Source organism: Girardinichthys multiradiatus, chromosome 4 (assembly GCF_021462225.1).
Source record: "Girardinichthys multiradiatus isolate DD_20200921_A chromosome 4, DD_fGirMul_XY1, whole genome shotgun sequence".
Taxonomy (NCBI): Eukaryota; Metazoa; Chordata; class Actinopteri; order Cyprinodontiformes; family Goodeidae; genus Girardinichthys; species Girardinichthys multiradiatus.
In genome coordinates this window covers 8,389,217-8,411,786 of record NC_061797.1, presented here as the reverse complement: position 1 = coordinate 8,411,786, position 22,570 = coordinate 8,389,217, and positions in this window count along the sequence as shown.

Below are 22,570 nucleotides of genomic sequence, written 5' to 3'. Positions count from 1 at the left end.
CTAGGTTAGCATTGGTTTTATTATTTTACAGGCAAATTCTACAATTAAACAATTTGATAAAGCAAAATTTTACTTGTCTCGAAAGTTGTAATGTTTTACCAGCTCCGTGGAATTTCAAGAGACCAAATGAGAGCCAGAGCAAAAACGGCTCCTGCACACACACAAAAAAATAAATAAAATAAATGCAGCTGGACACGGTATCCCTGTGCCCAGCAGCTTGCTTTCAGTTCCAATGAACTTTTACAACAACTATGCTGTAAAGTTGATTAATTTCGAAGACAATAAGCTTGAAGCCCAAAGCAACAGCAGTCAAGTGTGGACAGCGAACCGTAGACTCCAAATTAAAAACGAAATAAAAATATAATTAAGTAAATAGATTTATAACTTACAGAGATTTTTTTAAACAAACATTTGGCTTTTAAACAGGATCTGCACGTGTTCAGCACCACGAGAGAGGGGGACAGTTCCCCGGCGGATGACAGCCTCGTCCAGGAGGCTCAGGCGCAAACAGCAGCAGCCGGAGGAGCTGTCCAAGGTTGGAAACCCACAAGCTTGATTTTTATTTTATTTTTTATTATCGAACCAATTCTATAAAGTTAGAGGCACTGGATTGAATTTATAACATCTTCTACCGCTCTCTGAAGTTTCTTGTTCTTATTCAGCCCGTCGTTGCGCATCATCTGTTCCACTGGAGCGCAAAAGCGGTCCGATTTGCGAGAAATCATCCACATGCAGCCGGCTTGAATGACAGGAGGAGGCAGGAGTGAGGTGTGTTTAACAAAACGAAGAAAATGATAACCAAAGTTGCAGACCTTTCTGCAGACGTGCTAGAGAAGAAATTTCTCAAACGAGCACAAATAAAAGGAGAAGTCTTTTGAACCTCTCCGTGCAAAAACAGCTATGTATTACGGCGTCAGTCCCCTACCTGACGGAGTTCTTTTTTACATGTCAAGGTGGCTGCTTGTACTTACTCGTAAGACTCGGATCCTTTGGCGCTGCTGCATTATTTTATCGTTTTGCTACATTCTCTTTCAAAAAACGCCAAAAACTCCATCAGGTTTTCCTACGATGAGTGGGGCAAATGTACAAAACAGACGACATGCGGAAAAAAAATCGTCCTGCAGTTTGTCAGTGCGGAGCGGAACAGTGTTGGTGCGCGCAGTCAAAGGAGCTCCGACAGGCTTACTGGCCAAATAGGAAAGTGATGAGGAGATGGAGGAGAGAGCTGCACGCTAGGGGAGAGGAAGAGCGTAGAGGAGAAGAGAGGGGAGAGCCTCCCTCCGCTGCGCTCATTGGGTTGATGAGGAGCCGGGTCAACAGGCGCGCAAATGAACCCATGGCGCTCAGCACTGGGAACGGACGCGCAGTAATAATAAAAAAGAAGGGTTCTTTTCTCGCATTCATAGCGTCAGCTGTAGATATTAAATATGTGCGCTTTTACTCATTGTTATTCTTTTGGAACTGTTGGGGGAATGGCACACGAGTTTTCTGTCGGATTTTTTGTGACAAACAGCCGCGGCTGCTTATGTACAATCGTTTGATACAGTTAACCAACGAACAGATGGTTACTATTTAGTGACAGAGTGAAACAGTGAGGAACTCCTCTATCCTTCCAGATTTAACATGACCTGTTTGCACCTGTTCTGCATTTGGACGCTTGGAATCAAGCTCTTTGCATATATGAAAGAAAACAAATACACAGAAAATTAATTCTTGACTAGTAAATGAGAAGGAGATTGGGAGGGGGCTGATGCCTTATTAAGACCATTAGTGAAAAGGTCATGGCTCATCATTGCGGCGGATAAATTAAGAGTGTGTGAGTGCGGCAGAGTGTGTGAATGACAGCAGAAGGGGATCATTTAGCTGCCCATAGATGGAGCCCTCTAGTGTTTGTGTGGCTACTCGGCAGCAGTCGAGAGGGTGGTAAGGGGTGTAGAAGAAGGGAAACATGACACCAAGGGTGCTTTGACAATGTTCAGTTTGCCATGGTAAAACAACGAACTTCAATTTATATTTATTTATTTTATATTTATATTTATTAGGATTTTTACGTTGTGATGGACCAAAAATAAGTGATCTATAATTATGAAGTGAAAGAAAAATGATACATGGTTTTTAAATAATAATCTGAAAAGTGTGGTGTGTTATTGTATTTAGCCCCCTTTAGTCAATTCATACTGTAGAACCACCTAACCCCGCAGGAACTGCTGCAAGTATGTCTCTGTCAGTTTTGCACATCTGGAGATTCTTCTTTGCAAAATAGTTTCATCTTTTTCAGGTTGATTGTGATCCACAGCCTATAAGAGCTTATTTTCCTCAGTATTGTTGTAAATTTAGCCCCATCCATCTTCCAATTGACTCTAACAAGCTTCCTTGACTCTGCTTAAAAAACAGCATCCCATCTGCATGATGCTGCCACCACCATGTTTCACAGTGAGGATGTTTGTTCAAAAAACTTTTTGGGCTACACTAGTAGCTGGTCTGCCAAACAAATTGGATCTCTGCAGCTCCTCCGGAGTTTCAGTAGGACTGCTTCTCTGATTAATTATCTCATCGGATTGCTGGTTTAGGTGGATTGTCATGTCTTGATTGGTTTGCAGTTGTGCCATACATTTAAAACGATGGATTGAACAATTTTCTGTGAGAACTTCAAAGTGTGGGAGATGGTTTTAAAACCTAACCCTGCTTTGAACTTTTGTTCACTAATGATCTCTAACAAACCACTAAGGCCCTTACAGAACAGCTGTATCAAGACTTAACTTAGTGCTATCAGAGCAAAGGGTGCTGAACACAAATGTATGTCACACTTTTCACATTTTTTATCTGTAAAATCTGTGAAACCCCCTATCTTTGCCCTTCCACTTTAACATTTTCTGCTATTTTGTTGTGTTTAATCAATTGTAATGTGACAAAATGTGGAAAACTTCCGTGCGTTTGAAGAATCTCACAAGGCTCTGTATATTTTTATTTGACCTTTACGGTTCATTAAAAGACTTTATCAGACAGAACAGCATGTTATTGTGCTTCACCACCTTAAAACTGTAGATCTGCTACTCAGATGCCTTATTCCCTGCTGGAGGCCTTTTGACCCAAATGCCAGAAATCCCAATAAGCAAAAACATCAAGTTGATCATTATTTATTACTTTACTATTTAATTCTCCTCCCACTCCTGCTTTGATGCCGCAGCTGCATGTCAGACGGGAATTCTCAAATCATCTTTCTTAAAAGCCCCTGCTGCATAATGCATTAGGCTATAAATGTTGAGCCATGCTGCTCTTTGTCCATATGGATGAAGACTTCATTGATGGACACATGAAGCACATCTTATATGTGTGGATGGAGATAAATGTGCTCCCTTAAAAAACTGCTCAGGAATTGCTTTTATATATATATATATATATACATTTATTTATACATGAAGAACCGAACACAACCTCGCAAAATTGTTAACAAAAAATATTCTCAGGTCAGAACATGTTCTGGGTAGGAGCCCCTTTGATAGCAGGTGAATTCAGAATAAATAAATTGTTCAAATTTCCTTCTGCACAGAGACATTTGAGCAAACGAGATGGTTCACACTTTAAATTAGTGATTAATTCCACTGACATGGCATCTGCCAATGATCAAAATATCAGATGGCTTTGAAAAAGGCAAAGTAAGTGAAGGGGAAATGGTCTTTGAAAGCCAAGCATTCTTAATCGATCATTAGTTACCGCTTTGTCAGTGGTATTAATTACAGAGCTGTTGGAGTCCAACCACAGACTCACATGTCCACAAGTTACTAACACACAGTCAGGGAGAGTTTGGTGCATGAATTAGGGGGTTTTATTTGGCTTTAATTCGGTAACACTTTTTACTAGGTTTACTGTCAAACTCTGCCAATTCTGCCCCAACCTCCACTTACAATTACATGTATCTAAGACCCAATGAGCTTCATTAAGAGCTGACCTATGGAGAGCATTTCAGAGTAAGATAATCTGAAAGTGTAAACCAGAAATGGTATAATTCCTTTGCTGTGATGTCCTTTCATTTCTTTGGATGTCCTAACACTATGAAGACCCTACCATGCCCTTCACAACCAGCACAAGCTATCTAAATATAGCTCAATTGAGGCAGATTTGGAAAATTCACTTCCGTGTAAGGCAATTGTATGCTGTTGTGCCCTAATTATTCGCCAAATATGTTTTTGTCTGCTGTTTTCTGTTACCAGGAGACAGTTTGCTTGATGGTCCCACCAAAATCCTATCATGTCCCCAGGATTACACCATGCCCTGGGCCCTTGTCAGCTATGCACCAGAAGATTCTACCATGCCAGCATGACGCCTCCGTCAAAGCCATAGCGTTTGCCAGCCTGCTGTTCAACTATGTTTTAAGTGGCCAATTTTCAAAAGTATTTTTCTACACGTCATGTAAAATTGTATATTTAGGGCATGCATATTCTGTTGGTAAAAATATATCACAGACCATAATGATTTGAAGCAAAATTTAACTCTAAAGTTTTAAATATAAAACATACTTTACTGTAGCTGGTCTTTGTGACCCGGGCACTTATTGCCTGGACAAAAGCAGTTATTTGCTCTGCCCCAGAAAATGGTTGGTGCTGAATAGACACCCTTTTTCACAACCAGTATTGTAAATGCTAGAGCTAGTGGTAAAATGGTAAAAACAGAAAATATATGGTGCTAAGCAAGCTGTGAAAGATGGATCTTTTTGATAAGTCCTAAGAGTTTCTATAGACAATGAACTGCCTGTTTATGTTTCCTACCAGCAGCCTCTTAAATTTTTCAAACATAAATAAGTCTTAAATCTGGAGATCTGTTTTAGCTTCTCTGCTAAGCAAATGTTCTGCAGATCAGAGATGATCGAAAGTGTCATATTTAATGAGACCTATTATTCAGAGTCTGACTTTCAAAAACTAAGCCAAAACAAAATATTGTTTTAACTGTAAGAAACTGCCAAATTATTAAATTATTAATCAAAAATTAATAATCAAAAAGGACATCATAAAAAATCCTCTGCTACAACTGCATCAAGTGTGTTGCAGTACAATATTGCATTCATTTTAGTTATATTGTTAGCTGGTACCCTTAATGAAAGTACTAAGCTCTCTAACCTTTGACAAATGGCACTGAGCTGCATTTTAATAACAGATCAAGCCCTGTCCTGTTACAGGAATTTTCATCTTGGAAAAGATTAAGTCACAATCCTCCACACTCTGAGTGCATACTAGTTTTTGATTGGCTGCAGGGTGTCCATTATTTCTTGTAAGTGACAGCTGCAAAGTAGTTTCACGACTGAAACTGCTTTTTAACCATTCTAAATTAATGAGCTCAATCCACCATAATGACTGCCATCAGGTGGCTGTGGACAATGCAACATTAGAAATAAATGAAGTAAGAAAAAGAAGCTGAATACTTAATAACACTAAGTGTAGTCCTCACTGTCTTTTCAATGTGACTAAAACATAAGTTGCTAAAGCTTGTACTCTGAACTTTATTTGACCTGAGTGATCATCACACAAATTGTTATACTAGTAATAACTTGCTACTTTAGCCTTTCGTCAGGAGTAGGTGGTACATTACTTTTTACATTGACAGAGGAGGGTGTCCTGGTAGGCTATACTATAAAACATTTTTCAAAATATATTTACAGTTTTCCTGGGCACATTTGACGTCTTTGATGCCGACTGCCAAGAAATCTGTGGCAGCCTGGCAAATGTAGTGATCAAGATGACTATTCTACAATCTTAAATGCCTGTAATAATAAATTAATCTCAAATCATTACAAGGCCAAAGGTATACCATGAATGCCTGTTGATGCATATTCAATACATGCCAATAATTGAATTGGAAGCACTTTGCTGCCATCAAGCCATCAGAGTTATGTCTAATTATATTTAGCTAGTCTGTGTATTAAATAACTCAATTGCCAATGCATGTGCTGCATTGAAATTCAGGCAGTAGGGGGTTGTATCTGTATGAAACTGATGAAGGACCATTATTTTCTTTTAGCATCATTTATTCCAATCCCATTGAAACAAAAGGCTCATACATAGTAACGTAACAGGCAAATTAGTATGTAAAAGTTTAGGAGGTCAAATGTATTGAATAATTACTTCATTACCATTATTCTAATGTGCCAATAGAAGTAAAATTAATTTCATTTTTCGCTGCTAACTCACTAAAATTCCCTAATAAATTGTTAATTTTGTAAAATAAACTGCAATATTCATGCAATACTGGATTTGTTGGCTCATAAAGAAATGCAGACTAGACCCAATTTGAAATACCTCTAAGGACCTTGTAGAAGAAGCTTCCTCCAAAAAACTAAAAAAGAGAGAAAACCTTCAGAATAGTATAAACCCATTACTAACCACTTACATTAAAAATATGGGATGGTTTCACAAAAAATAAATGAATAAATAAATAAACTAAAATAGATTTACATTGGTTAAAATTGTTAAAATATCAGAGGAAACTGAACTCTACTCCACATGATAAAATTGATCATCCTCCATATGATGGGGGGGGAAGCAGGCTTAGGCTATAAAAGATTTTCCAAGCTTTGAATATCTCACAGAGCACTGTTCAATCCATCATCCAGAAAGGGAAAGAGTATGGCACAACTGTAAACCTACCAAGACAAGGTGGTCCACCTAAACCTACAGGCCAAACAAGGAGAGCACTGATCAGAGATGAAACCAATAGGCATGGTGACTCTGGACAAACTGCTGAGATCCACAGCTCAGGTGGGGGAATGTGTCCACAGGACAACTATTAGTCGTGCACTGCACAAATGTGGTCTTTATGGAAGAGTGGCAAGAAGAATGCCATTGTTAAAAGAAAACCATAAGAAGTCCCATTTGCAGGTTGTCAGGAGCCATGTTGGGGACACAGCAAACGTGTGGAAGAAGGTGCTTTGGTCAGACGAGACCAAAATTTAATGACCCTCAACATAGAGCCAGGGCTACAATGAAATGGTTTAAAACAAAACTTTAAATTAATGTGTTAGAATGGCCCAGTCAAAGTCCAGACCTAAACCCAATCGAGAATATGTAGCAAGATCTTAAAACTGCTGTTTACATGTAATCTGACTGAGCTTGAGCTGTTTTGCAGAGAAGAATAAGCAGGTAGAGACATACCCTAAAAGACTTGCAGCTGCAATTGCAGGAAAAGTTGGTTTCACAAAGTATTGGAGTTAACACTTTGTGGGGGGCTGAAAACATTTGCACAAAGGCCATTTCAGATTTTTAATTGTAAAAAAAAATAAATCATGTATAATTTGTGTTTCACTTTACAATTGTATACCACTTTGTGTTGGTCACATAAAATTCCAATGAAATATATTTTTATGATTGTGGTTGTAATGTGACAATATGTGGAAAAGTTCAAGGGGTATGAATACTTTTACAAGCCACTGTATACAATAAAAACTTAATAGCTTTAAAGAGCAGTACATTAAGACCCTGTAATTCATCGGTATTACATGGTCTGCATCAGTGTTGTTGTGTAGCACGTAACACACCAGTTACCTTTGTAATACTACAGTCTCTTCTGTGCATATTTGCTTGACAGCTCTCTATTTTGATCACTGTCCCAACTCAAGTTTCTGTAAGAGAGATTTAACATTCAGCTCCAACACAAGGTAACTGTGTGTAGAAATGTTCCTGATGACCTTGAATGCACTTGGACTCATCATTTATTACTAAAGTTATGTGACTCAACACATTCAGCTACAGTCTGCAATAAATTCATATGTTTGTCCTGCTGACGATGTTTACAAATAAGCTCTGGACATGCAAAAAAGCTAACTAACACTTACTCTGTGCACAACTGAGGAATAGCCTTTTTATTTTTTATTTGTTGAGTTCCAGTGCCACACACAAACCTTGGAAATTGGGTAACATTGTCCATATGAAAAACAGCCACTGGTGAAACTCTCTGCCTGAGGAATAAGTATATACATTCAGCATTTTCATTTCAGATTAACAGCTAAGATTGTTACCTAATAATATAGGTGGTTTAGAAAAATGTGATGATGAAAAATTTTAACATGAAGTTCAATTAATTTTTAGGACATCAACACTTAGGTATGGAAACACTCAGATAATACAGATCAGAAGTCTGTGATGTATTTGAACCTTCCGGTGAAACTTCATTGTCTAAAAGTTGAGGAATGAAAGAAAGAAACCTTGTTAACCAGCTTTTAAAGGACAGGGGACCATTGGGAGCAAAGTTCATTCACTTCCCCTCCAACAATTTCCCAGGTGATCTAGAGATTTACACTACTGTGGTTACCCTTGAGCTCTGAACGTGTTTTACTAATGTTCGGGCTATTTCCACAATCTGTAGGGCACCAGAAAGGTTAAAATGACAGCACCATTGAGTTACAGCACAATGCAGATGTAGCTTTGCTTTGGTCTGTTAGATAAAGGTGTGAGCGTGAAAGCTTTGCAACAAAAAATGGACCTTAATTTTTTTTTTTCCTCCTCTACATACATCCTCCACTTAACCTTGTTCTGCTGTCTTGGTCAATAAAGCATTAAAACAGCATATCAGGAAAAGTGCTCTATTTGATATGCATGTGGCAGGTGGACATGAAAGGCTTGGAAATACTCATTGTTCTTTGTTGTCAAGTGCTGCCCTCTTCATTTGACATTATAATATTAGCAACAAATGCTGGGCTGGTTCCTTCCATTCAGCCTCTTTAGAAATGCTATGGCTGAATTCATGCATCTCCTTAAAAGTCCCTTTCAGAGCTACTCTGAATTGTTTAGAGTCAAAATATGCAAATTGCCCCTGACATCTGTTGAATCATGAAACGCTACATAAAAATCATGCTGGAATTCATGTAAAATATGAGCAAATTATGATAAAAATACATTCCTGCTTGTTTAAAAGTAAATATTTTCCTGTTTAGGCAGTATGTGGAATGCAGGTTCAACCCACTTGAAGTCACCGGCATTTTGGCTGATGGGTGTTCGAGCTGGCCCTGATCTAAGTACAACATGTGGCACATTAGCATTCCTAAAAGTCACACTTTAATTGGTTGCAGATTAAAGTTAATTGATTTAGCTGATAGTTTTAAGGCTCCTGGAGATAATTAAGTGCAGTGTTGAGAATTTTGATATGTTGACATTTTGAGAATGAACAACCTGTAACGTGTGGATACAACACAGCGTTAACTAACATCTTAATCATGCAAATTGAAAAACACGGCTGATTTAATTATCGCCGGTCCAATCATTGGTCCTCATTAATTACATTGAGCTTATTTATTCATAATCACATATCTTTTCCACTTACTTCCCTATTATGCAGGACAGTCTAGCAGACCCCCGCTGATATAACAAACCCTAATTCCATTCCTGCTTCGTTAGAGGATGCATGTAATAGGATGCCGACAGGATGGAGGAACAAATGAGCATTCAAGAAACAGCAACATGACAGGGAAAAGTTGAAATTGTAAAAGAATTTAACATAGAAATAGTGCAACTTATGACATACACCCATCAACCACACCATAACCATCTGCCTAACATGAAGTAAGTCCACCTTTAGTCCCCCAAACATCTAAGGCCATGCAAGAAATGGATGAGGCACATCTGGTACAACAATAGGGAAATCCTTCATTGGGGTGGGATCTCAGATGAGTTGGCTTGCTTCCCAAAGTGGAATCAGATTCCATCAGATTAGTATCTTGGGATTGTAGCATTTAAAATCCCAAGCCTTATGTTTTATGAGCATATCTGAGATGCTATACAGGTGTGTTTCTCCAGAGGTTCCTAAAATGATCATATGTTAAATTACGTTCTACTCAGGAGTGAAGGGCTGAAGTAAAATTTAAACTTTATCTACATACGGGTGACCAATACGTGACCTATTTGTACCTAGAGTAATACTAACTATTCCAAACAAGATTTTTTATTGCAATTTGGTCACAATATAAGTGAAGTAAAGTTGTATAAAAGCAACAATGCTCTGGTGTACGTGAACCCTATTTAACACTACAACTTCCAGGGCCGTCAATTTGACGGTTTTGAAAGTTTGACATGCCATAACTCTGGTTTATTAAAACTCTTATCTTCCTGGCATCCTGACTTTTTGTAAACTTGTGTCTTGTGTATTCCCATGTCTCTATTTAAAAAAAATAACAAAGTAAATAAAAGATCTAAGTATTTCTACCTCTAACTACCACAGCCGCTATTTTGACGGCCCTATTATTTACATTGATATTTTTTTCCTGCGGCTGAGTATACGCGCGAGCGTTGCCTAGCAACCGCCACTCTAGAATGGAGTCTTGGAGATTGTTGGCATCTTACAAATGGCTTCCAGAAGGATATTTTCTGCTCAAGAGGCATTGGAAATGCTTCAAAATTACATGATTGTGATTCTGGGGTCGAGAGGGATTCTGACGGCTCTTGGTCAGCATTCAGAGAGTGAGCCTCCCCCGGCTAAGAAACACGAGTCGTCCCATTAGCAGGAGGTTGTGGCACATTATTTCAAGGTAGTAAAAGACTAGCCTATGTAACGATTTTATCGCTATAGTTTACAGATTAGTAAACTAATAATATATAAACTACAGCCTCGGACATGAGTGTGGATGAGCTGAAGGCATTTTTAGCACTAGTTTATGTTCGCGAAGTGAAAGGGGGGCGTAAAATGGAGCTGTCCAGCTTTTGGTCAGATTAGTAAAGCTTTTTTTTTTTATTTACCCACTACTCTTTTCAATACTATTTATAAATAATAATAAAACTTAATAGGTTTTGATCAAATACTATTATTAATTCTTGTCAAAACCATAATTTCATAGCGTGCAAGAAAACCTTTAGCATTCTGACCAATGTAATGCGATGATGTCATCACCTCACTCGCATCCAGAATGCTCGCCATCAAATTGATGGGCTTGGGAGTTCTAGCAGTGTTAGAATTGTGAGAGTCCTAGTGTTAACTGATATTTTACTGCGTAAACGTAGATGCAATAATGAAAAAGTAAGGCTATCTCAAATTTCTTCAACTTTACTCTATATCAACAGCTAGATGTTTGAAACCTGGAGACAATTGGATGTTTACATAGAACAACAATCTTGAACACACATCAAAACAGGTTGGGTGATCATTTGCTAATTTTTGGCCCACAATACGATGGTAACGAAGGTGAGTTTTACCATGCCAACTCAGACCCACTTTTGAAAGTCTACCCAACTGAACTTACTAAAAGCATGAAAAAGACTTTAAAAACAGCTCATTGGAAACCTTCGGATTATCCTACAGTTACTTATGAAAACTCCTGCCTCTCTGCTTTTAGTTAAGTGGTCTCAAAAGTTCAATATGTTGTTTTTTTTCTTTGATCAAGAGTTGCATCAGAACATGAGAGCTCCCTAAGTTAACTGGAGGATGTTCATACTGTATGTTTGCCACACTTTGATTTTATTTACTGCATAAACTGAATGTGACAAAAAGGAAGCCAATAGACATTATTCTGTTCTGTGAGGCAGTGGCTGTGGATGAAGACGAGCACTCACAGAGGAAGTCTATGATCGGAGTAAGAAAGACATCAATAGACATTGATGGCCGTAAAGAATAGAGTGAGTGCTGGGGTAATGACACTTTGCCTTTAATAGTGTTCATTAAGAATACTAGCCACTTGGTTAACAAGAATAAAAAATGGGTTCTGCCATTTATTGCCATACGATTAAACACATGGTGATCTCAGGCTCTTATCTAAAATGAGAGATACAAAAATGTAACAAAAGCCTGGATGTCCTTGTAGTACAATAACAAGCAGATTTCTATCTTAGATGATTCGTATATTCTTTTCATTCTGTTTTCTACTTAGAATTTTTATTGAAACCTCAAACATCACAGATTGAAAGAAAACACGTTTCACATTTGTAGAAATCAAAACTATGGAGAATATCCAGATTCTCTTTGTTAGTACATTCCAGGGATATAATTTCACAAGTTTTTAATATATTTGAAAAGTCGCTTCTGCATGTTTCTAGAAATGAATACTGATCAAAAAACAGTTTTTGTATAATTTAATATCGCACAATGCGAAAAAAAAAATTACATCTCTTCCTTTTTTGTGTTTTATAAAACTTTAGTTGCACAATCGGTGTACTTTGGCCAAAGGAGCAGTCAAACAACATGCAAAATACTCCATTACATGTGAATGAACAGAGCCCAAGGAGGAAACCCTGAGTAAATATGTAACAACATAAGCACTATCTTCACACTTGACATTTCTGATTAAAGTCCTTAGTTTTTTAAACTGCTTAACAGAAAGAAACCCCACTTATTGGGTGTTAAACTAGCTTTGATGTATTCCACTCTAAAGCTGATCCAAACAAAGAGAACTTGGTTATTGGCCCAAATGGGTAGTTTTTCTTAAGTGCTTTTCTCTCCCATGTAGAGATTTTTACTAAGCTCATACTTTAGCAACCTATGTTAAGTCTACAGGAGCTGCAGAAATCCACGGCTCAGGTTTCGACAGGAGAACTATTAATTTTTAGAGAAAAATGGCAAGAACAACCCATTGTTGAAAGAATGCCATAAGAACTTTTAGTTAGCCAAATGCCATGTATGAGACACAGCAGACATATTGAAGAAGGTGCTTTGCTCAGATAGATCCTCAACTGGGAAAACAAACAAAAAAAAACCACACCTGTGTGTGGTAGTAAATTTACACTGCATCTCACCCTGATTACACCCAAGATGAGGCAGAGACAGCATCATGCTAGGGATGTTTCCTCATCAAGGACAGGGAAGCTACTCAGACTTGAAGATGGGTGAAGCTCAATACAGGGAATTCCTGGGAAAAAACAAAACAAAACAATAAAATAAAACTGATAGACCCAAAGAAATGATCAAAGGCTTTGGCAAAGATTTACCTTCCAGCAGGACAGCAACTCTAAACGTACAGCAAGAGCTACAATAGGAAGGTTTTAAATCAAAGCTAAAAGAGATCAAAGCAGCTAAGAGAAGCTACAGTGAGAAGCTTAAGAACAGCCTTTCTACTGGTGACACTTCAGCTGTATGGACTGGTCTGAGAAACCTGACTGCCAAGAGCCCCTCCGCCCATCCTGAACAGAGTCGTCTCCTGGCTAACTGTCTGAATGGCTTCTACCGCAGACATGACAAGAAGCCATTCACACCTCAAATCATCCCCTCTACATCCCATTCAGGAACAAATTCCTCCCATGAAGCAACCAACCCCCCACCATCAGATCCTCTGCCTGCACTAAAGATCTACGAGGAAGAGGTAAACAGGCTCTTTCAGCGCATGAAAACAAAGAAAGCTGGAGGACCTGATAACGTCTCCTCACCATGCCTGAAAGCCTGCGCACATCAACTCGCTCCGATCTTCACAAGGATCTTTAACAAGTCACTGGAGAAATGTGAGGTCCCCTCCTGCCTCAAACGATCCACCATCATCCCGGTTCCCAAGAAACCCACCATTGTAGGATTAAATGACTACAGGCCTGTAGCCCTGACGTCTGTGATCATGAAGTCCTTTGAGCGGCTGGTGTTGAAGCACCTGAAAGACATCACAGGCCCCCTGCTGGACCCCCTGCAATTTGCTTACCGAGCAAACAGGTCGGCAGATGATGCTGTTAACTTAGGTCTACACTTCATCCTGCAACACCTCGACCGTCCAGGGACGTACGCCAGGATCCTGTTTGTAGACTTCAGCTCGGCCTTCAACACTATCATACCAGACATCCTCCACCAGAAGCTCACACAGCTCAACGTCCCAGCCTCCACCTGTCAGTGGATCAACAGCTTCCTGACAGACCGACAGCAGCAGGTGAGACTGGGGAGCATCTTCTCCTGAACCAGATCAATAAGTACTGGTGCCCCCCAGGGGTGTGTTCTATCCCCACTCCTCTTCTCCCTGTACACAAATGACTGCACCTCATCGGACTCGTCCGTGAAACTCCTTAAGTTTGCAAATGACACCACTGTCATTGGACTGATCCAGGACGGTGATGAGTCTGCATACAGACAGCAGGTGGATCGGCTGGTACACTGGTGCGGTCAGAACTACCTTGAACTGAACCCACTCAAGACAGTGGAAATGGTGGTGGACTTTCGGAGAACACCACCTCCATACACCCCCCTCACCATCCTCAACAACACTGTGTTGGGTTTATGATTATTGATTGATTAATCTTGATCAATAATTATAATTACAAATCATAATCTGACAAAATCAATTTCTTAACCAAAAATCCTCATTTATGAATCGAGACCAGAGATGTTTCTGGTGTTGTAATTGCGGCTCAACGCCTTTGACAATTACAACCGTTAAATACTCCGTAATAATTAATAACTATTGCCGTAGATGTCACTGCCGAAACGTGTGGAACTTGAACCTTATTTTGACTGACACATCACTTTCGCACACAATGAAACACAAAACGCTCTCTCTTTATCTATGTGAATATTTATTAATTTTCACCTACTCAACATGCAAAATTCTACAAACACAGGGGTAACACATCTAAATAAGCAAAAATCAACAAACGGTATTGGGTATGTATTGAATCAATCAGCAGTTTATGGCACAACAGACGAAGGAAAATGAGAATATGAGTGGTGGTGTGGTGGCGAGTGGTGGGGGTTGGAGCGCAGCTCCGATTGTCCTTTATGGTCTTCTGATCATAAAACTTCCCCCTAACTCCTGAGCACAAAGGATTCTAACTTTTGGCGGCAAGCTAGCACAGTGAGATTGAAGACAAAGGGGAAATGGAGAATTTTACCATGAGGTCGTTTTAACAGTCCAGTCTTACAACGCATCCGCATTGACTCTCAGATAGTAAACACAAGCAGCTCCAGGACCGCGGCGGATCCCGATATCAACATAACACATCAAAGTTTCAATAAGCAAGGTTACATGCACATATTATTCAGAACACATGAGATCCTAACCAGCGATTCTGATCGCTTCTACAACCTCTGACCCTGCCCAGGCCTTCTAATAAAGAAATAAAAGATTAAATAAAAGATGGGTTTTACTTGGTGTCGTCTTCTTCCTGAGCGAGGGAATTCGAGCGAGGAAAAGTGGGGGTAAGTTAATTGTGCGTCCACAATTAACTTCAGGGAAAGTGGTCAGTCTTCGTCCTTTGGTGTTCTTGACAAAAAGAAAAAATATGATCTGACCATCAAAGTCGACTTGGAAATGAAACACGGTAGCGGTTCGTCTCTCTGAAACTCCGTGTTCTCAGTTACGTGTTCAACTCACGTCTTCGATCGGCAAAGTGGAATCTCTGGCCTTCTTAGTCCAAAAACCTCAGTTATGAATTGTTCGTTGTCCAACGAGAGAGAATGAATGAACTCTGCAAAGAGCTCTTCTCTTGAAGTGGCGCACTTCAGTCACTAGTCCAGTTCCTAACAGAAGGCGTATGTTCAAAGTGAGCGCCTTCCTATATAGCATCCTGTGACGTCAGACTTGGGACGCCCAGTCATATCAGTCGCAATGCTCGATGGGATATGTAGGAGCGGGCTGTCCTGGGTACAAAATAGCCGATGCCATTGGAGGGGCACAGTGACGTCCAACAACGTGCAGATAGTCCAATACTCAGCAAACAAGTGGTCCAACAACTGTATCGGCCGTGGACCACTTCAGGTTGTTAGGAACCACCATCTCTGAGGACCTGAGATGGTCTTCACACATAGACACTGTTCGAAGGAAGGCCCAGCAAAGACTGTACTTCCTGAGGCAACTCAAGAAGTACAACCTTTCACAGGAGCTGCTGGTCATCTTCTACACTGCCATCATTCAGTCTGTCCTGTCTTCCTCCATCTCAGTGTGGTTTGGCTCATCCACAAAACAGGACAGGTCCAGACTGCAACGAGTAATCAGGACTGCAGAGAAAATAATCAGAGCTGACCTTCCCTCCATCCAGGACTTATACAGGTCTAGGGTCAAGAAAAGAGCTGCCAAAATCTCTGCTGACCCCACACACCCTGCACATAAACTGTTTAGAGTTTTACCTTCAGGCTGCCGCTACAGAGCACTGTTTACTAAAACTAGCCACCACAGAGACATTTTCTTCCCCCAGGCTGTTTCTCTGATGAACATTCAATAGAGTACAGAACAACAGCATACAGATGTTGCAAATGCACCTTTTTTATTAGATATGTGTATATAGTACATTGTAAATTGTAAATTTGTATATTCTGTAATGCAGAATATTGCATTGTACATTGTATATTGTACATTGTAAATTGTAGATTTGTATATTCTGTAATGCAAAAACAGAACAAAAGAGCAAAGTGTACCGGAGGCAAATTCCTTGTTCGTGTGTACGAACTTGGCAATAAAGCTGATTCTGATTCTGAAAATGGCCAAGTTAAAGTCCAGACCTAAACTGATGTTGATGTTCACAGATGCTCTCGATCCAATCTGACTGACTGAGCAAAGACGAATGGGTAAACATGTCAGTCTCTAGATGTGGAAAGCTGGTAGAAACAAACTCAAAGAGACTCCTAGATGTAGCTGCAGCCAAAAGTGGTTCTATAGTATTGACTCAGTGGGGCTGAATATAAATGGACCTCCATAATTTTTAGATTTGTATTTTCAAAAGATTTCAAAAACTGTGTACGATGTTTCTTTCCCCTACACAGGTATGCAGTACTTTGCAGTAGGTCTATTTCATAAAATTCCAATTAAATACAGGGAATTGTGTGGTTGTGACATGAACAAATGTGAAACAGTTTCAAAACATTTGAAAAATCTGTATATAAGACTTGGGCCCTCTGAGAACCTGAACCGAAAATATTTCTGATAACACAACAACAAAATAGGAACAAGAACACAGGCTGCACAGCGACCCAGTTTAAAGCATTGTGGTTTCTAGTATTTTCTTGTGATTTCTGCTTTGCCATTGCGGTTTCAGAAACATGTACCAAAATGTTGTAGTTTTATTTTTTTGCTTTGTTTTTACCTCATGTCTTTGCATAGACCAGCTCCATCCCTTATATTGCGACCTTCTGAATGATCTTACCGAGTCAAGATATGGAAAAGCAAGGACAAGAAGAAAGATGAATATTAGCATAGCTGGTTCTTTCAGGCTTGAAAAGTCAGAAGGGTGAGACAGAAAATATTTGCAAAGACAAACAATAATAATGTGTTTCTACATGATTAGTGAAAAAAAGAAACAAAACAAAAACAGCAGTGTCAATATCTGAAAGATCTACCAACAAAATCACTAACCCTTTTATTTAATGGAGCTTGTATTTTATGAATTTTGGTAGCAGAACGTAATATACGTTTGGTGCTATCAGGAAGGCCAGCTCTATCTATTGAGTTGGTTTATACTAAACACCTTAAGACTTTATTGCTTCTTTCCTCCATTTCTGAATGCTTTATAATGAAAATTGGGACATAGAGAAGAACTGTTAAAGGTATTACAGTATGTGTCTTTACAACAGACACTGCCAACATATTGGGACACTTAATGTTACACACACATAAACTTGAGTAATGCCCCATACTTAATCCATTGCATTCCACAGAGGTGGGAGAAAGTCATTGTTTTGTAAGTCACAAGTGAGTCTCTAGCCTTTTCACCCAAGTCTCCAGTCAAATCCCAAGTTATGACATACAAGTATTGAGTCAAGTCCAAGTCTTAAACTTTCAAGTCTTAAGCAAGTCATTTGACCAAATTTAACCACTGTACTAAATATTAATATTTTAAAGATGTTTTTGTTTTGGTTAGCAGAAGAAACTGCCAAGAGGAACTGAACTTGGAACACATTAGAAAATCAGTGCTGATGTTGCTTTTTGGAATAAATTAACTGAAACATTTGACACAGCCAGTAAACTGAGTGAAGAATGAGTTGTAATAATCCATAATAAAAAAAAATGGATTTCTGCACAAAATAAAAATTAACCCCGTGTTAACCAAAAGCAACAGTACAAACCTGCTTTCATAGTAACAGATCATAAAATTAACAAATTTTAATATTTATACTTGTATATCTTTATATCTCTGGGCTTATCCCTTCCAGGGATCACCACAGCAAGTGATCTGTCTCCATCGAACCCTATCTTCTGCATCTTCTTACACACTCACTACCTCCATGTCCTGTTCCACTCCATCCATAAATCTCCACTTTGGTCTTCCTCTAGGCCTCTTGCATGGCAGTTCCAGCATCATCCTCCTACCAGTGTACTCACCATCTCTCCTTATTACATGTCCAGACCATCTAAGTCTGGCCTCTCTGGCTTTATCTCCAACACATTTAATATGAGCTATCCCTCTGATGTACTCATTTCTGATCCTATCCTATTCCTATTGTCCCTCCCAAAGAGAACCTCATCATTTTCATTTCTGGTACCTACAGCTCTGCCTCCTGTTTCTTGTTCACTGCCACTGTCTCAGAACCATACCAAATCATTAGTATCACCACTGTCTTGTATACCTTTCCATTCATTCTCACTGAGACTCTTTTATAACAGAACACTCCCGACACTTATCTCCACCCATTCCGACTTGCTTTGACACATTTCTTACCTCTTTTCCACACTCACTGTTGCTCTGGACTGTTGACCCCAAGTACTTAGAATCCTCCAGCTTCTGTTTGTGCCAAGTTCAGGGTCCATGTTTTATCTGTGTTTTTATACATGGTTGGAGGCACAACACACCAAATGAGCCTTGGTGGTGGTGGTGTTACAATGTGGGCAGGTGTGTCTAGTCAATACAGAGCTGCCCTACACTGCGTGAAAGGTACTGACAAACCCATGCTGTCCAGGTAACATAATTAATCCAGTCATTGTGCCCCTGCATGAAAGACATAGGCCAAATTTCATCTTCATGGATGACAATGCTAAAGCATATTGAGTTAGCTGGAGATTGGGTGCTGCACTGTAGTGATCTGCACTTTCTCCAGACCAGAACCCCAGAACCTCAATGAGCTGACAGCAGACCTTCAAGAAAAGTGGGATTGGCTTACCAGGCGCAAATGCCGTAAGTTAATACTGTCTCAATCGTGGTATGGTAGAAGGGCACTAGAAGCCAGTTTGTTCTTCCTGAGAATCCTGATAAAGTGGAGTCTCTGCTCAGCCTTTGCTAACACTGTTTCAAGATCCAGTGCTTAGAGCGAGGATGGAAGACATGTGGGGGCATAGCCTAACTGACAGTGGTTTGTGGGGAGGGGGTGTTGTTAACCACTACTCACTACTACAAGATCAAGCATAAAGAAAAAATAAATAAAAGAGTGAAAAATGTCTTAAATGTTAATTCAAAATTTTTATTTAGAATAATTGAGTGAGTGGGGTCCCTGGTGATTCTTGTTGGCAAAACAATGCTGTCTGTCGAGGGCAACAAGAGTCACCAGGGACCACAGTCACCCCTGTCATAAACAGTTTTCTCTACTACCCTCAGGCAGAAGACACTGACAGCTTCTATCCAACCGCCATCAGACTTTGAGCACTGCAAATAACCTCAGACTATAATATTATTTTATCTATGTTTTTTGACTGTTTTGCGCATACTCTTGCACATACATTTTTTGCACAAACTGCAAAACTTTGCACATAATATATTTATATTGCCTCCTTTTTTTATTCTATATTAATTCTTTTATTTTTATTTTTTATAATATTTTAAAATTTATCCAACAGGTTCTGTTGTGACCTAAAAATGCATCATAAGTTCGTTTTGCAGTGTATCTCTGTCATGTTGAATGATAATAAAGATGATCTGAAACATAATTCACAGACAGGTTTACTATGAAAAACAATCTTGACCATAATTTGATGGTAGGAGGGGCCCCCTCTCTACCATGGACTCGGGACAAGTGTCTTCCGTGTCCTCCACTGTAAGTGTCACAACATGGACTGTGGGGTTAACAAAAAGAAGGTTAGCATACCTTTTATGCTCCACCAGTTGTTTTGAATGTCTAATAAATATTTAATAAAAAAAAAAAAAGACAGGCCAGAAAATAGTGCATTCTTTCTGGTCCTACTTGTGAAACCGCAGCTCTGTTGAGTCAAACTAAAGGATCGGGTATAGGCTGATAACTGGAGTCAAGATATCCAGACATTTAAAAAAAAGTTTCGAAATCCTGTATACATTTTGTTAGTTTTGTGTCAATACAGTGACACAATGACACTGTGGTATTTTTAATCAAGGTAATATAATGAGAACAGCCTACCTAGCAGTTGTTCAGCTAACTTTAACATTCTAGAAATGACTTTCTTCACTTAAAAGGCCTTTTGGAAAATTGCCTGAAACAAAATTAAAATAACACATAGATATATTTTCTTTTGGCATTCCCAAAAAGGAATGTAAATCATTTGTCTTATTCTTTTCAAATAAGACATTAACTGTAGAAAATGTAGTTACATTGTGTAGAATCAATAAGCTAACTAAAGCACAGCCAAAGTTAGATACTGGATACCCAATACATACAGCTCGCTTTCTACAAGTGTCTGTCTGCCTCCTGCTGTCTCTTCTCTCCTGCTTCTCTCAGCTGCTTTTAATTCTGCTGGCTCAAATAAATCTGCTCTTAATAAACATTTTTCTCATTTAACAACAGTCATTATTTTCTGCTGTCGTTTCTTACTCACATTTATTTTCATTGTAAATTTAAGCACATATCAATAAGTTATTTCCTCATTCTCTTTATATTCACGTCAGGATTAGTTAACATATTTCAATTCTAAAAGACTATAAATACATGTGTGGCATAAAATTATCTGTGGGATTAAATACTATTCAGTATTTTGTAAAACAAAAATGAGCCGCTGTGATTGTAGATGCTCATGTAGTTGACCAGGGGTGAATTCTTAATCAGACAGAGTCTGGGGTTTTAGGCACAATAATACTGCTGGCTGACATTTTAACTATAACTCAGGCAAGCAGTCTGTTTAGTATTTAAGCTAGTAGTTGTCAGACAGTCAATCTGTGGTGCCCACCTCACTTCATGGGGTGTGACAGCCTTCAACTGTGCTTGGTCCACTGACTGTTCCAGTCTTTGACAGAAAGTCCGGATTGTTAGTCACCTTTGCTTTGGGTATGGCACAGCTAACATCACTGACAGCTGCAGCAAAGATAAAACTAATGTTGTGATTATGAATATGATTATTTTATATTTGATATTAATACATTAATATTTTATTAATATTTCAGTCTGTTAAGGGTTGTCCTGTGAATACCAGCCCAATAAGGCGGTTGTATTAGGACAAAGTTAAAAGGATGAGCCAAGCTCTGGCATTATTGAACAGCAAAACTCTGCACATACATGGAGTGAATTCACACAATTTCTTAAAATACAAGAATTTATTAACAAAAATTTTAACCTAGAAAGACTCAAAGAGAAGACAGAGATGCAATTAGAAAAGTTTATTAGTAAATGTTTATTTCTTTGGCGCCGGACCCCAGTGGAAGACGTGAATGCTGAGAATGACATGCGTTTCAATGAACATCTTAGGGTTAGATTTAGAGATGTCTTCCCCCCGGGATCCGATCCTGGTGGTGGAGTGGAGGCCAGAGGAGATTTGGAAGGAGTTTGGAAGCCAAATGGTGGAGATGGGGTGGAGGAGGGTCAAAGTCCAGCTGCAGAATGGAGGATTCCATGGATGAAGATCTTTTAAAGCGGAGCCTTGAAGGATGATTGGCCGGGGAGAAATGTAGACTAGAAGCTGATTGGTGGAGCAGAGCCGCATGGAGGAGTAATTAGACGAAGCTGGAGGTGATGGTGAGTCTTCCATGTTGAATTTTCATTTAAACTCCATAAGTCAACTCAAAGTCAAACATTTCAATCAACAAACTCTTTACTATGCTAAAACCATCCAACTAAACTATCAAGCAGAATGAAAGAATAAGGAAGACTAATTGGCTATGTACAATACAGGTCCTTCTCAAAATATTAGCATATTGTGATAAAGTTCATTATTTTCCATAATGTCATGATGAAAATTTAACATTCATATATTTTAGATTCATTGCACACAAACTGAAACATTTCAGGTCTTTTATTGTCTTAATACGGATAATTTTGGCATACAGCTCATGAAAACCCAAAATTCCTATCTCACAAAATTAGCATATCATTAAAAGGGTCTCTAAACGAGCTATGAACCTAATCACCTGAATCAACGAGTTAACTCTAAACACCTGCAAAAGATTCCTGAGGCCTTTAAAACTCCCAGCCTGGTTCATCACTCAAAACCCCAATCATGGGTAAGACTGCCGACCTGACTGCTGTCCAGAAGGCCACTATTGACACCCTCAAGCAAGAGGGTAAAACACAGAAAGAAATTTCTGAACGAATAGGCTGTTCCCAGAGTGCTGTATCAAGGCACCTCAGTGGGAAGTCTATGGGAAGGAAAAAGTGTGGCAGAAAACGCTGCACACGAGAAGAGGTGACCGGACCCTGAGGACGATTGTGGAGAAGGGCCGATTCCAGACCTTGGGGGACCTGCGGAAGCAGTGGACTGAGTCTGGAGTAGAAACATCCAGAGCCACCGTGCACAGGACGTGTGGAGGAAATGGGCTACAGGTGCCGCATTCCCCAGGTCAAGCCACTTTTGAACCAGAAACAGCGGCAGAAGCGC